Source organism: Meriones unguiculatus, chromosome 8 (assembly GCF_030254825.1).
Source record: "Meriones unguiculatus strain TT.TT164.6M chromosome 8, Bangor_MerUng_6.1, whole genome shotgun sequence".
NCBI classification, from domain to species: Eukaryota; Metazoa; Chordata; class Mammalia; order Rodentia; family Muridae; genus Meriones; species Meriones unguiculatus.
This window is the reverse complement of record NC_083356.1, coordinates 58,605,808-58,617,995: the sequence shown is the minus strand read 5'-3', so window position 1 is coordinate 58,617,995 and position 12,188 is coordinate 58,605,808. Positions and strand designations below refer to the sequence as shown.

The window sequence follows — 12,188 nt, the reverse complement described above, 5'->3', positions numbered from 1 at the left end:
TGTGCAACCTGTTAAGATTTATTTAAACTCAATATCCTTTGTTTCTTTCAGGCACAAAAGAGGTTTGATAATATTTACTACCTGTAAGACCGAATGTGCTTATGAATTTGGAAGACACTGCTTAACAAGGTAGGCCTATGAATACTCATTTGTTTCTAAGTACTTTTTCTAGAACATTCAGCTTCATATTGCCCTGTGTGACACGTCATCCAATAGCCTTCTCTCCTCCTTGCAGACAAATCAATTCATCAAACACAGAAAAAAAGAAAATTATTGCCAATAACTGTAATTCTGTTATAAGGATGAGATAAATGACATCATAATTGTGTGTCTAGTAAAGTACAAACTGCAGAATTAACCATGAGAAGGTGCTTGCCTTTTCATCAGCTATCTCTAGAGAGGAAGAAACTGGTAGACAGAGGTGAAGGTAAGTGGGGTCATGGTGGCATGTGAAGAAATGAACTCACAAAACTGAGGACATTCTACACACCAGTTTAATAGTTTTCTACAGACTGAGCCCGGGTCCTTACCGCTCTGCATTATCATTAGAATCCTGGAGCATTGCAGTGAATAGAGCTACCCCCAAGTAGCACAGACGCTGCGATACACATTTATTCACGTGCACATTTTAGCAGCATACATTGGGCACTGCCATGGGAACCTGCTGCCCGCTGAAGGCACGCAGCAGTAAATATACTGTAAATACACAAGCAAGGAATCATAGCCCGGGTTGTCTGGTTTCTAAAAGTGGCATTTAGCCTATCCTACCACACAAATATTGGTGAAAAGCTAAACTCAAATTTGTCGCTAACCTGTTTTGTCCTCCATGTGGGACTCCATGGAAGAAGGTGTACGGCGGGGAGTTAGGGTGGCCTAGAGCCTTCCCTTCTCGCAGAGTTGTTCCCCGTCGTCCATGGGATGGCAGCCCTTGATCACAGTCATCCGAATGGCCAGGCCTCAAAGACCAGAAGAAAAGAGTATGCAGGGATATATCTGCCACAAACGCAGGCAAGAAGCAATGTTCTTGGCTTCGGGTCAAAATACCAGAACTATTTTAATTAATAGCAACAATGATAAATAAAATAGGAAGCGAGATAAGAGGTCCTATCCTGAGAAAACAAGGCTCTTCTACTGGTTTTTACAACTCTCTATGTGACCTTCAAAAGAAAAGTGCACACAAATAATATTTTAAGTTCCAGAATGTGCTTTTGCTTTTCCAAGCAAGACTGCCTACTGATAAATCCAAGAGGGAGGTCATGAAAATTGAATAGAAGCCATTTAAAATGGGCAACCCCCTCCACTCCCATGTAAAGTAATTGTAAGCCTTTCTTTAGAGTTTCAAAGTTTTTAGATAAACCGTCAGACTCAATTAAGCACTGTGACTTCAAGAAGATGGTGTGTCTGTCGAGCAATACAGGAGGGCCTCCAGACAGGGGTCTGTGTGGTCTGTCACCAGACCTGCAGGAGGGACAGGGCAGGGCTATTGTGTAGCCCTCAGCAACATAACCTGTTGCCACAGCCAATTCAACCATGGGGCTTTAGAGCCTCAGTGAGGACAAATGGCTAAGACAGAACATGAGAAAAGAGGCAACTCATTTGGTATGAAAGAACTAAAGCTTTGTCCACAAAGACAACTACAGAAACTTTTAAAGACAGACTTGTAATTTGGGATTAACAAGAGGGGACCTGGTTAAAATCATGCAAATAATTCCGTGCTGGGTTAAAAGCACGGTTCACAGGGCTGGGCTGTCCGAATTGCCTGCTGGTCCTGAAGTGTGCTGCTGTAAAACCCTGTGAAAATGGCTTCCTTTCTCTATGCCCCATTTCCCTCATGTGACAAGTCAGTCAATTAAATTCTGCCTTACATTACTTTTCAAAAGTTATCAGTAAGTTAACATATGTAAAGTTTTCCCAGGGTCTCTGATAATGGCTAAAAGTGCCCACATCTATATTCAGAACCATCCTAGAAATGTGTAATATCAACTACTGTGTAAGCAGTTACGCAAAAGAAGTTATGTGAATTATGCTTACATCTAAAATAACCCTAGGTATAGGTACTGTTAGGTTCGATTGTATCCATAATAAAACAAAGAAACAGGAAAGCGAAGGAACTTGCCTAAAGTCACACAGGAAGTAAGCGGCAATGTCAGTATTCAAGTTTAGGAGGTCCTGCTCTGGTCAGATAAAGCACGAGTTTTGTCAGTGGGTTGTATCATCTTTAAACTCGCCATCGGAGCACTGGACAATGTATTTGCTTTCATGTCTGTTCATTTCAGTAGGTGTGCACTTCAAAACAGAGGATGTAGTGAATTCATTTCGTTATTCCTGTACCTTGACGGTCGCCTTGGAGTGACAAGTGTATTTGGTCAGCTAACAGGCTGCTTGCCTTTCCTTGAGGCTGAGCTCTGACTATTCCTTCTGCACTCTCAATTCCATGCCCTAACTCACTGCTGTTTCTCTGGGAAATCCTGACCTGGCCCCTCCCTCCCCCCGCCCCCCAGGAAGGGACAGTCACTGGCGGCTCTGTTCATTCCACTCGCCTCCGCATTTCATCTTCGCAGCATCCCACTCTGTGACTAGTGGGTGGAGGCTCTCTCGGCACTTCTTCAAAAGCAGTGCAGAGAAGAGACAGGGAAAGAAGAGACCGCCAGGGAGGAGGGAGGGTCTCTGATAGTCCTGTCCTTTCTGCTCTGAGGATCACCCCTCCGCCTCTGCTTTCCGGGCTGTGGTTAGGCTGAATTCTTGGAGCTGCAGAGGGAACAGGGGTTTGGAAAAAGCAAGTCACAGAACACAGGAGACAGATGGGAAAGAATGGGGAGAGGGAGGGGAAGGGCAGAGAGAGGAGACAGAGGGAGGGGGAGAGGGAGTTCATTTTTAGAAGAAGAAAGTTGCTAGTCAATTTATGTGAGAAGTGACATTAGGGCCTCCTCTACCTCTGGATGTCAAGTGCCTAGAGTCTCAATTGTCCCACCCTGAACAGCCAGTCCCGTCAGATGCCCTTCGTCCCTTTTGCTGAAGAAAAAGCAAAAGTCCCCAGAGATGATGCTACTATTTACTAATTTTACTCGATTGTCCTCATTTAGAACCATGAAACTCATATTCGCTTATGTGAATATCTTCACAAAATAGTTTCTTTAAAAAACAAAAGAATAAATAAAAGTAGAAATAAAAGCGGAGTTCAGCTAAGATCAAGCAAACAAGCATGAAAAATTGGAAACTATCAACATGTCTACATAAAGTTGTCTTTCTTTGACTCTCATTTGAATTTTGTATGAAGTGAATACTGTACCTTCTAATATTAGGGATTCATCAAACATCACATATTACACAAACACAAAGATGTACAAATGAATTATATATATTGTATATAATATATTACATATAATATATACTGACTTATACACTTTGCCACTGACTAATCATGAATTATTTATTATTTTAACATACTTGAATCATCCTAATTAGGGGTGGACTTAGATATTTCAAGAGTCTAAAACAGTGAGTGTGTTTTTCCTTTTTGGTGATTTCAACATTTAATAACCTTTAAAGTGCTTTGTATTTGCAGATTTCATACTAGCTTAGCTGAAAATATTTAGTCTAATAAATACTGGCTTTCTTTCTGTCTACCTGTAGATCCATCGGGGCTGCTTTACCTGCCTCATATTTGATTATCTGGAAGCTTGACTGAAGGTATTTTGAAATAACTTTCTTGGATCAATGGGCCCGGAGTGTTGCTAGGAGAGGAGCGGGGTGGAGTCTGAGACAACCCTCAGTGCCCATCTCCTCTAGACCTTCCATCTGGTTCTACACAATGGGGGACGTTTCTCGCAAACCCTCCGAAAATCAAGTCCTATTACTACATTTATTTTAAATGCTTCAGTTCATTTCTTTGAAACTAGAGGTGGGGAGGACTTGGGGGCACTGAGGTGGAGAAACTGTACTCAACATACATTATGAAAAAATCTATATTCAATAAAATAAAAATAAAAAAAGAATAAAAAAGTAACCTAGGAATTAATGATAGAGAAAAGCTGAGAATGGTCATGTGTGATGTAATCACTGCCCAGAGGAGAAAGTAGGGACAGGGATGTTGTAGCGCTCACTGAAAAGCCAGCCTAGACCACTTGATAAGCTCAGGTCAATGAGAGCGCCTATCTCCAACAAACAATAAAACAAAGTAATAGAATAAAGGTGGACAGTGCCTGATGAATGACATCTGAGGGCATTCTCTGACCATTGCATGCAGACAAGTACACGAGCACTATCACATACATGCTCACACATCCACAAATGGTAAACATCTATTATTGGTATTTTAAATTATTAAATATTAAGCTTATTAAATCCCTAGTGAACTAATGTTCAGTACTATTAAATGATTGCCATCTGACACCACCATTCTTAGTATTTAAAAATCAAACGAAAGAGGAAAAAGATGAGAAAACTGGAGATATTGGAAATAAGGCACAACTTCTATATCTTATATCTTTTCATTGAGACAAAATAGACACAGGTTGATGGCTGGAGCAGTTATCAAGCAGGAATTAATACCCACTGGGCTTCCAGCTAGCTAGCTATATGTTACCAGTGACAATAGTGTTGAGATATCTTATGACATGAGACTCTTAACAGGTTAGAGAAAAATACAATTTATGCATTTAAAAATAATTACTGGTTTTAGCTACAGTCATTCTTAAGGACTAAGATTACAGTTTATTTCATTGGACTTCCACAAATAACATCTGAGACTATCAACAAAGCATACCCCCGTCCCAGTAACTTATCGTGCAATCGGCTCACCCATCCCACAGAAATATGTAAGTTTAATGGCCGTGAATTTGGTGGCATGAACATTTATGAATAGTTAACACTCACATTACCCTTTTATTAATATTCCAGCTGCTGATTGACCTTACACACATTAATGTCTGTGGTAACTTTTGTATTCCTTCAATAGTTTAAAGTAAACAAGAACTGCAAATTCACGGAAGACTTGCAGTAAGTGCACTGTAAAATCAAACATCATTTATCTTACACCATATCTTTTTAATAAAGGCAACAGAAAAGAGACCTGAACGCATTACCAATGGAATGATGAGCTTCAGCTGGCCCCATGCAGCATGTGTATCTTAGAAGTTGCTCTTTTGTCTGTTTGGAGGAAGAGATACTGATCATGGGTTGGCAGCCAGGACCAATCAAACCTAACTACATTTCCCACCTAATATTTAAATGTGAGAATTAGAGGAGTGTATTCAGAACCTACTTGGACACAACCTCCAAACACTGGGAAAATAACCCAGAGGGGGCTTTGCTCCTTAGAAATTCTTTGAAAACATCAGGGCACATCTTTTATACACATTGTAGAAAGATTTAAACACTAAGAGGCCCTTCTTTCCTCAGACCATGGGGCCAACACCAAAGGGGGCTTGGAATTTCCCAAGTTCACTGCAAAGGACAATCTTGTATTGAAACAAAAGTCACAGATGACTCAGAATATAATTAGTGTTATGCAGCTGCACAAATGTGCAGCATATCTTATGGTATTACAGAAACAGGAAGGAAGGAAGGAAGGAAGAAGGAAGGAAGGAAGGAAGGGGAGGAAGGAAGGAAAGGGAGGAAGGAAGGAAGGAAGGAAGGAAGGGGAGGAAGGAAGGAAGGGAAGGAAGGAAGGGGAGGAAGGAAGAGAAAACAGAAAAGAAAGAAAATAAGGACCAGGAAAAGGCCACACAAGAGTCTATACCAGGCCAGAGCACAAGGAAAATCCAACATCTTAACTGAGACTGTTTAGGACAGGGGTGATAATGCCCAGCTTTTGCCATGGAGCACCCCACACCTTGTTGCTCCTCCCTTCTGTCAACTGTTCTAGTGGGCTCACCTTCTAATGTTTGATCGGAAGCAAATGAGAGGGAAATAATTCCCAAGTGCACTGAACACAGGTGGGGAAGCTGACTGAAATTCATGTCTGAGACTGCAAAATGGTTCTGATGTATTGTCAACATTCTTGCTAATGCCTGAGCCAACAGGATGGTTTAGACACAGGAAACAAGAGACCCCAGACTTGTTTACCCAGAGGTGGCAAATCAGTATTGTCTTCCAGGTGCTTTTACTCTTCAGTATGTATCAGCTTCAAGACTATTTCTCTGTTCACATGATAATGGGTAGGGGAAAGAAAAGACACAAAATTCCATTGTTTGTACTCTAAAATGTCACCTCACAGCATGCCAAACACCATGCCAAGAACTGGCTTAGTCAGGCTTTTTGCCAACTGGCAAAGTCCTCACTTTGCCTCCTGGAGGTCAATGTTTTTCCCACACATCCAGCCACACAGCTTACCTTGAAATAGTCTCAATAACAATACTATTTCCTCGTATACTATAGAATAGTTGTCAGGAAACTTTTTTTAAGGGCCAGATACTAAAATAAATATTTAAGCTCTATTGACCACTTAGTTTCAAGTACAGTTCCTCCATTCTGCTTTCGTAAGACAAAAACAGCCTTGAACAATGCTTACAGAAATGAGTGTGGTTGTGGTTCTGCTGCAATCAAACTTTATTTATAAACGTGGTGACAGACAGGATTTGTCCCAAGGGCAACGGTTTGATGACTCTTGATACAGAAGATCTAAAAGATTCTCATGTTGCACATCTAAAGCGTAATATGTTAAATATAGTTGAGCATTGTGTCATAAATATTACTTATACTTTGACTATCTCCACAGAATCACTCCTTTCATTACTAATTGAAAAAAGTATTTTCCTCATTTGGTACCCATGAGAGGTTGGTTTCAAAGTCTTACATTGGAGGACAAAATGTCTCTTAACATATTTGTATATTACTTATACATATCATGTACTTGAAAACAACTCTGGAATTATAATACCTAATATAACCTAAATGCTATGTAAATGGTTGTTTTATCATACTGTACAGGAAAGAAGAACAAAATGTCCATGTGTGTTTTAGTCCAAATACATGTTTTAAAAATATTTTTATCTGAGGTTGGTTGAATTTGTGGGTATGAAACTGCATCCTCTACCCACTGTCTTAGGAATTGCTATCAAACAGTCATTATACAATTGACACAGTAAATAATACAGTAAATAAAACTTAATTGACAATTAAAGTTTTTACTTCATAGTACATCATGCCTGTGATAAGCAAGTCATTCCTTCTCAACTATTTATTGAGACCTTACTATGTGTCATACACTTTTTTAGGTATTGTGTAAATTGAATCAATGAGAGACTAACCCTCTGTTCTAGGGGAGTTTACATGACCACAAATGGCTAAGACAGAATAAATAATTTGAGAAACAATACTTAGTATTGTGTAACGTAACAGTAAATGTCAACATAAAATAAAACATAGTTTTGCTTGCCTCTATGAGGTTGAAGGTTAAGTCCCTTTTACCGCAGGTAGCATGCACTCAGACACAGGACCCCGTGGATCTGAGCTGGGTGTGACCTAAAATCCTCCTCCCTAAACAACAGCTTTCATGGTACCAGAAAGTGCCATGCCAGCATCCAAGAAAGGGAAGCAGTTGTCCTACCCAGCTATGACATCTCTGAACCACAATATCACAATAACCCTTAGGTTAACAGTAACCCACAGTTCTCTAACTAGACTTGAGACCAGCTCCACAAGAGGAAAATCAGAATCTGTACTGGAAAGGTTGCCAACTAACTACCTAGGGCCAGGGAAGCAGTGGAGCATGGGAGAGGATCTACACCCACACACCCACCACTTCACTAAAGAAGCCGAAAATCTAACTACATCCTAAACATTCATCTTTATTCCTACAGGTAAGTATTTGTTTTACCCTTCATCAAAGAAAGGTCTCTTTGTAACAAATGGAGACCAACACAGAAACGACAACCGATTAAAATGCAGAGAAACGATGATTATGTGACGTTCAGTCCAAAAGATATATCTACTGCACAACTCCTAAGCTAAGAGGGAGCCAGAGGAGTAGGGAATTTGATGTGAGAATGTATCTCTTAGAAATGTCAGAGACCCTACAGCCATGACATCTCACTATAATCACTGCTTAAACAAGACCAGAACAGCTGAACAAGGATGATGCTAATAGAAATACTTACATGGAAAGGGGAAGCCTCATGAGGCTCCAACACGAGAGAGACAGTTATAAGAAACTAAGAATGCTGAGAGTGGGAGAAATATAGTCTTCCTCAGGTAAGAGCACACCAATTGATTATCCAGTAACAAAAATCAAGTGCATGCAAGTAAAATTATAAACAGACTGAGAATGGTGTGTTTATATATTTAGGAATTAAGTAATTAAAAACAAAGATGTCATGAATTCAAAAGAGAGAGAGAGTTCAAGGGGGTATATGAAAGGGAAATGATATATTTATATTTTATTTTAAAAAACTATTAAAAATAAGACTAGCAAGTCACTCAACAGACTGAGGAGGAGAAAGTGAGTCAGAGAAAACTTCTGAGGGAATGAAGACCTACAAGCAACAGATGCATCCTTGCTAATAACTGGGGACCAATTTTCTACACTGAGTAAATGGCTTGTAAGTGCCTAAGGTGGAAATGAGTTTGTCTCTTGAAGAAATCACAAGAAAGGCCATGCCATTTGAGTGTCTGGAATGTCCTTTGAAGGTAATAATGATGAGGCCAGCAAGGGTTTATAGGAGCTCTGGTGAGGGTCTTTGGGTAAGGAACTGGGATTTTTGTTCCTTCATAATGGGGAATTATAGGAAGATTTTAAGGAAGAAAGTAACATTTTTTAACTCATTTTAATTTACACAAAGCAGTAATTACATGTGGAATGGACACTATTAAAGGAAGGTTCAATGTGAAATGGTGGAATAGCAGATGAGGATGTCTTGCAGTTTCTTGGTAAAGCACAGTTAGAAAATACAAGGACTCTCACTAGAACAGTAGCCAGCAATAGCAAAAGATTTGGTTGAAACAGTATAGCCTTTCTAAGGATTTTCTCCAAATTCTATAGCACTATATGTTTTAAATGTACATCTTTGCAAACTAATTTGTTTGTTTTGTTTCAGGACTGGGGATTGAACCAGGAGCTCATTGTAGGCATGCTCTTTAACACTGAGCTACAGCCTCAGCAGTCCTGTGGACTTTTGAAGAATGGGAAAAGGACTAGTTACAGAAAGCACAGAATGTAAACGTTAATCACACATCCTTCTGTCACAAGACGTCACAGGAGGGTATAAAGACAATAGAAGAAAGATGCAAAACAGACAAACAGGCACTGGAGAGAGAGCTCAGTCCATGAGGTGTTTGTTTCCAACCACGAGGACGTGAATTTGAATCTCCAGCACCCACATGGAAGAGCAGACAAGGGGGTATTCATCTGTATTCCTGGCCCTGGGCACAGGAAGGATTTAGAAAAAGATGGTCAGACAAATCTAGCCTAACTGATGAGCACCAATAAACAGAGATTCTGAGCTGATTTTTCCGGTTGTTGTCTGGGCTCCACACATGTCCACACACATTTACATTCACATGCATCATATGCACATTAAAAATAATAATAACAATTGTAACAATCAACTCCTTTTTAACCCTAGCATTTAGGAGGCTGGGGCAAGAGCACTGCTCAGCCACAGGTCACCCTGCACCGTTCTACATAGTGAGTTCCAAGTGCTGCCTGATATTTACAGAGACTAACACATCTTTGCTTTCTTGCATAACTTGCCTGTCAGTAACTTGCTTCTGTAAGACCACAAAAGTTGAGAGCCTTAGAAAGTGACTCTCTTGTGACAGCTGATATCTTACAGAAGATATTTATAAAAATCCACTTTGCTAGTTTTTAAGGATACGAACAGATTACTACAGCCGCGATCTGGCTTCATATAGCTTTGATAACACATATTATTCTTCATCAGAAGCTTGTCTGACAGTGGTCATCATATTTTGATTAAAAATTTTGTTCAAAAATGGCTGAACTGATCTGACGTATGCACACTGTTTGCATCAGTTTCTGCACTACATTACTTCTTACCCTATAGCAACTACTTAGAATCAAAATAGAAATGACATAAGTTTTACGTATTATCTTCCAAATAACTACAATAAAAATGTGCATATAAGTTTTCAAAACAAACATATTACATGAAGTTTAGAGTTTGAATTGAAGCTAACACTAATTATGGGAAATTTATGAGAGTCTTTAGCAAGTTCTTTGATGACTGCATTTATTTGGTTACTTGATCCTCCAACCAATCACATTAACAATGACAAAAGATATGCAAATTCAAGCAGACAATAGTCAAGCCAACTGCTCTGACTCATACCAACTGGGACATTTCAACATCTATTGAGCTCGATTCATTCTTGTGAGGACTGATATAACCAAGGAACATTTTAATACTTATGTTTGGCTATAATCTGAAAACTATGCCATAATCTCTGACCAAGAACAAAGCAAATGAGAATCAAATTTATCTCACAAAACAAATTAACATATGAAATGTGTGCATGATGTAACCCCAGCAGAATTATGCATTTGCTCTGTCACTGCTGAATAATTGCATAGCAACAAAAAAATATGCATCGCTGTGTGAGTCACCATTTTGATTGTGTATTTAAAGCAAACAAAACATTACATTTTTGGTAGAATACCTCATTCATAATTTAAAACTATGTTTCGCATTGGTGGTCCCTTCAAAGAACACAGACTAATTTGTCATGATTCGATTCTCATTAAAAACACTATGGATGTGATATTGATCATAATAACAAATTATTAAACAAAGTCATTTATTCACGAAATTTTGCCAAAGAAACACCAGATGTTCTATTATAAACTAGTACTACGAATAGTGCCGGGAAATGTATCTATGATCCTTAAAGACTGTTTGCCTCCTATTTTTCATGCCGCAGTCTTAACTTTTCACCTGTGACTTGTAGCAGGACGCTGAAATTCCAAGTTTGGGAACTCTAAAACTACCAAGTTCCAGTTCGCATGCCTAAAAAAATAACTGTGATCTTAGTTCAGTCCCTAGTGGACAAAAGAAGAACCGCCGCCGGGCATGGTTCAGCAGGCACAAACTGGGACCACATAGAACAGAAGTTTGTCTTTTCTCCATCCCTTGTCCTCTCAGAGGGCTGGCGGTGCTCACAGTAGCCTACTCACGATCCTCCTGCCCACACCTTCAGGCAACTGTTTAGCACCTATTCTGGGGGAAAAAGGTTCACAAATAGGAATGCTGCTCTAGAAAGATGTACTTACCTGTTACACAGCTAAACAGCAAAGGGGGAGTGAGCTGGAGAAAGCACTCTTCATTGGAAAGGCAATGTTAGCAACGTCAAAAACTACAAAATGTCCTGTGGCTTGTCAAAAAAGAGCCAAGCGTTGATCCATACGATTTCCATAAATTGGAATCAAATATGTATTCAACATTAACCTCCCTCAAGAGACTCGGGCTCCCAGATGGCACTGTCTCTGTAACTAACTAATCCAGGGAACAGAGGCTTGTCAGGAATTAACACAGCCTTCTGTGTTCAGCCCAGTCTACAGGTGCACCCAGGAGACGCCATGGGCTCCATGTCTACCCTCAATGTAAACAAAACCCTTCTTATGCTCGCATCTGATTTTTGTTCTTCAAACACATACAAAATACTGACAGATGTCACTCCTGCTTGTATACCGCTTGAGAAGTTACGTTCCCTTCACTTATAAATATGATCTCTCTATACAAATATAAGATGGATACTTTATACTTACTCTCATTTCAAGAAAATTTTATCAAAGGTGTTTTTAGGGGGGTAATTAAACATTTTATGAAGATTTCCCATGATGGCTCACGATACTCCTAGCTGTACATTCAATTTAAATCCCAGTTAGTATTTCCAATACGATTTCTTTTTGCACCAACTTGCCCGAGAAAAGTGCACGCTTTCTTTTTTATAGTTGGGCTTTCCCTGTCAGAATGCTTAAGATAGACTTTAGAATAGAGAAAAACAACGCTGACAAAGAATTTGCTAGGGAGCTACTACAAGATCAGAGGTTCTCACAAGCCCAGGACCCTTGGCTTACCCAGGAAGTCGAGCCTAGAGCAGAGAGCCCTTTTTCTTTTGCAAACACTGCCCCCCGGAGCAGAAGGTAAACACAAACGGACCCCCTACGGAACTCTGAGCTGGCTGCGCAGAGGAAACTCGAAGGACTCCATGCAATTAGAAACTGAAAGCGA

The 12,188-nt window shown here is 39.8% G+C and overlaps 1 protein-coding gene across 4 annotated transcripts in view; it reads right to left on the bottom strand.

The window, feature by feature from the left end:
• The window catches only part of Angpt1 (angiopoietin 1), a 255,633-nt gene that overhangs the window by 243,140 nt on the left and 305 nt on the right, over window positions 1–12,188 (bottom strand). Inside the window, exon 1 of one of the 4 annotated variants that reach the window (XM_060389491.1) lies at window positions 12,035–12,184. The exons of 2 other annotated variants lie outside the window; for them this stretch is intronic. The gene's annotated coding sequence lies outside the window, so the exon portion shown is untranslated. Of the gene's footprint in view, window positions 1–11,227; window positions 11,994–12,034; window positions 12,185–12,188 lie in introns of those variants that run through there. One more of the 4 variants, XM_060389493.1, reaches the window with a different exon arrangement.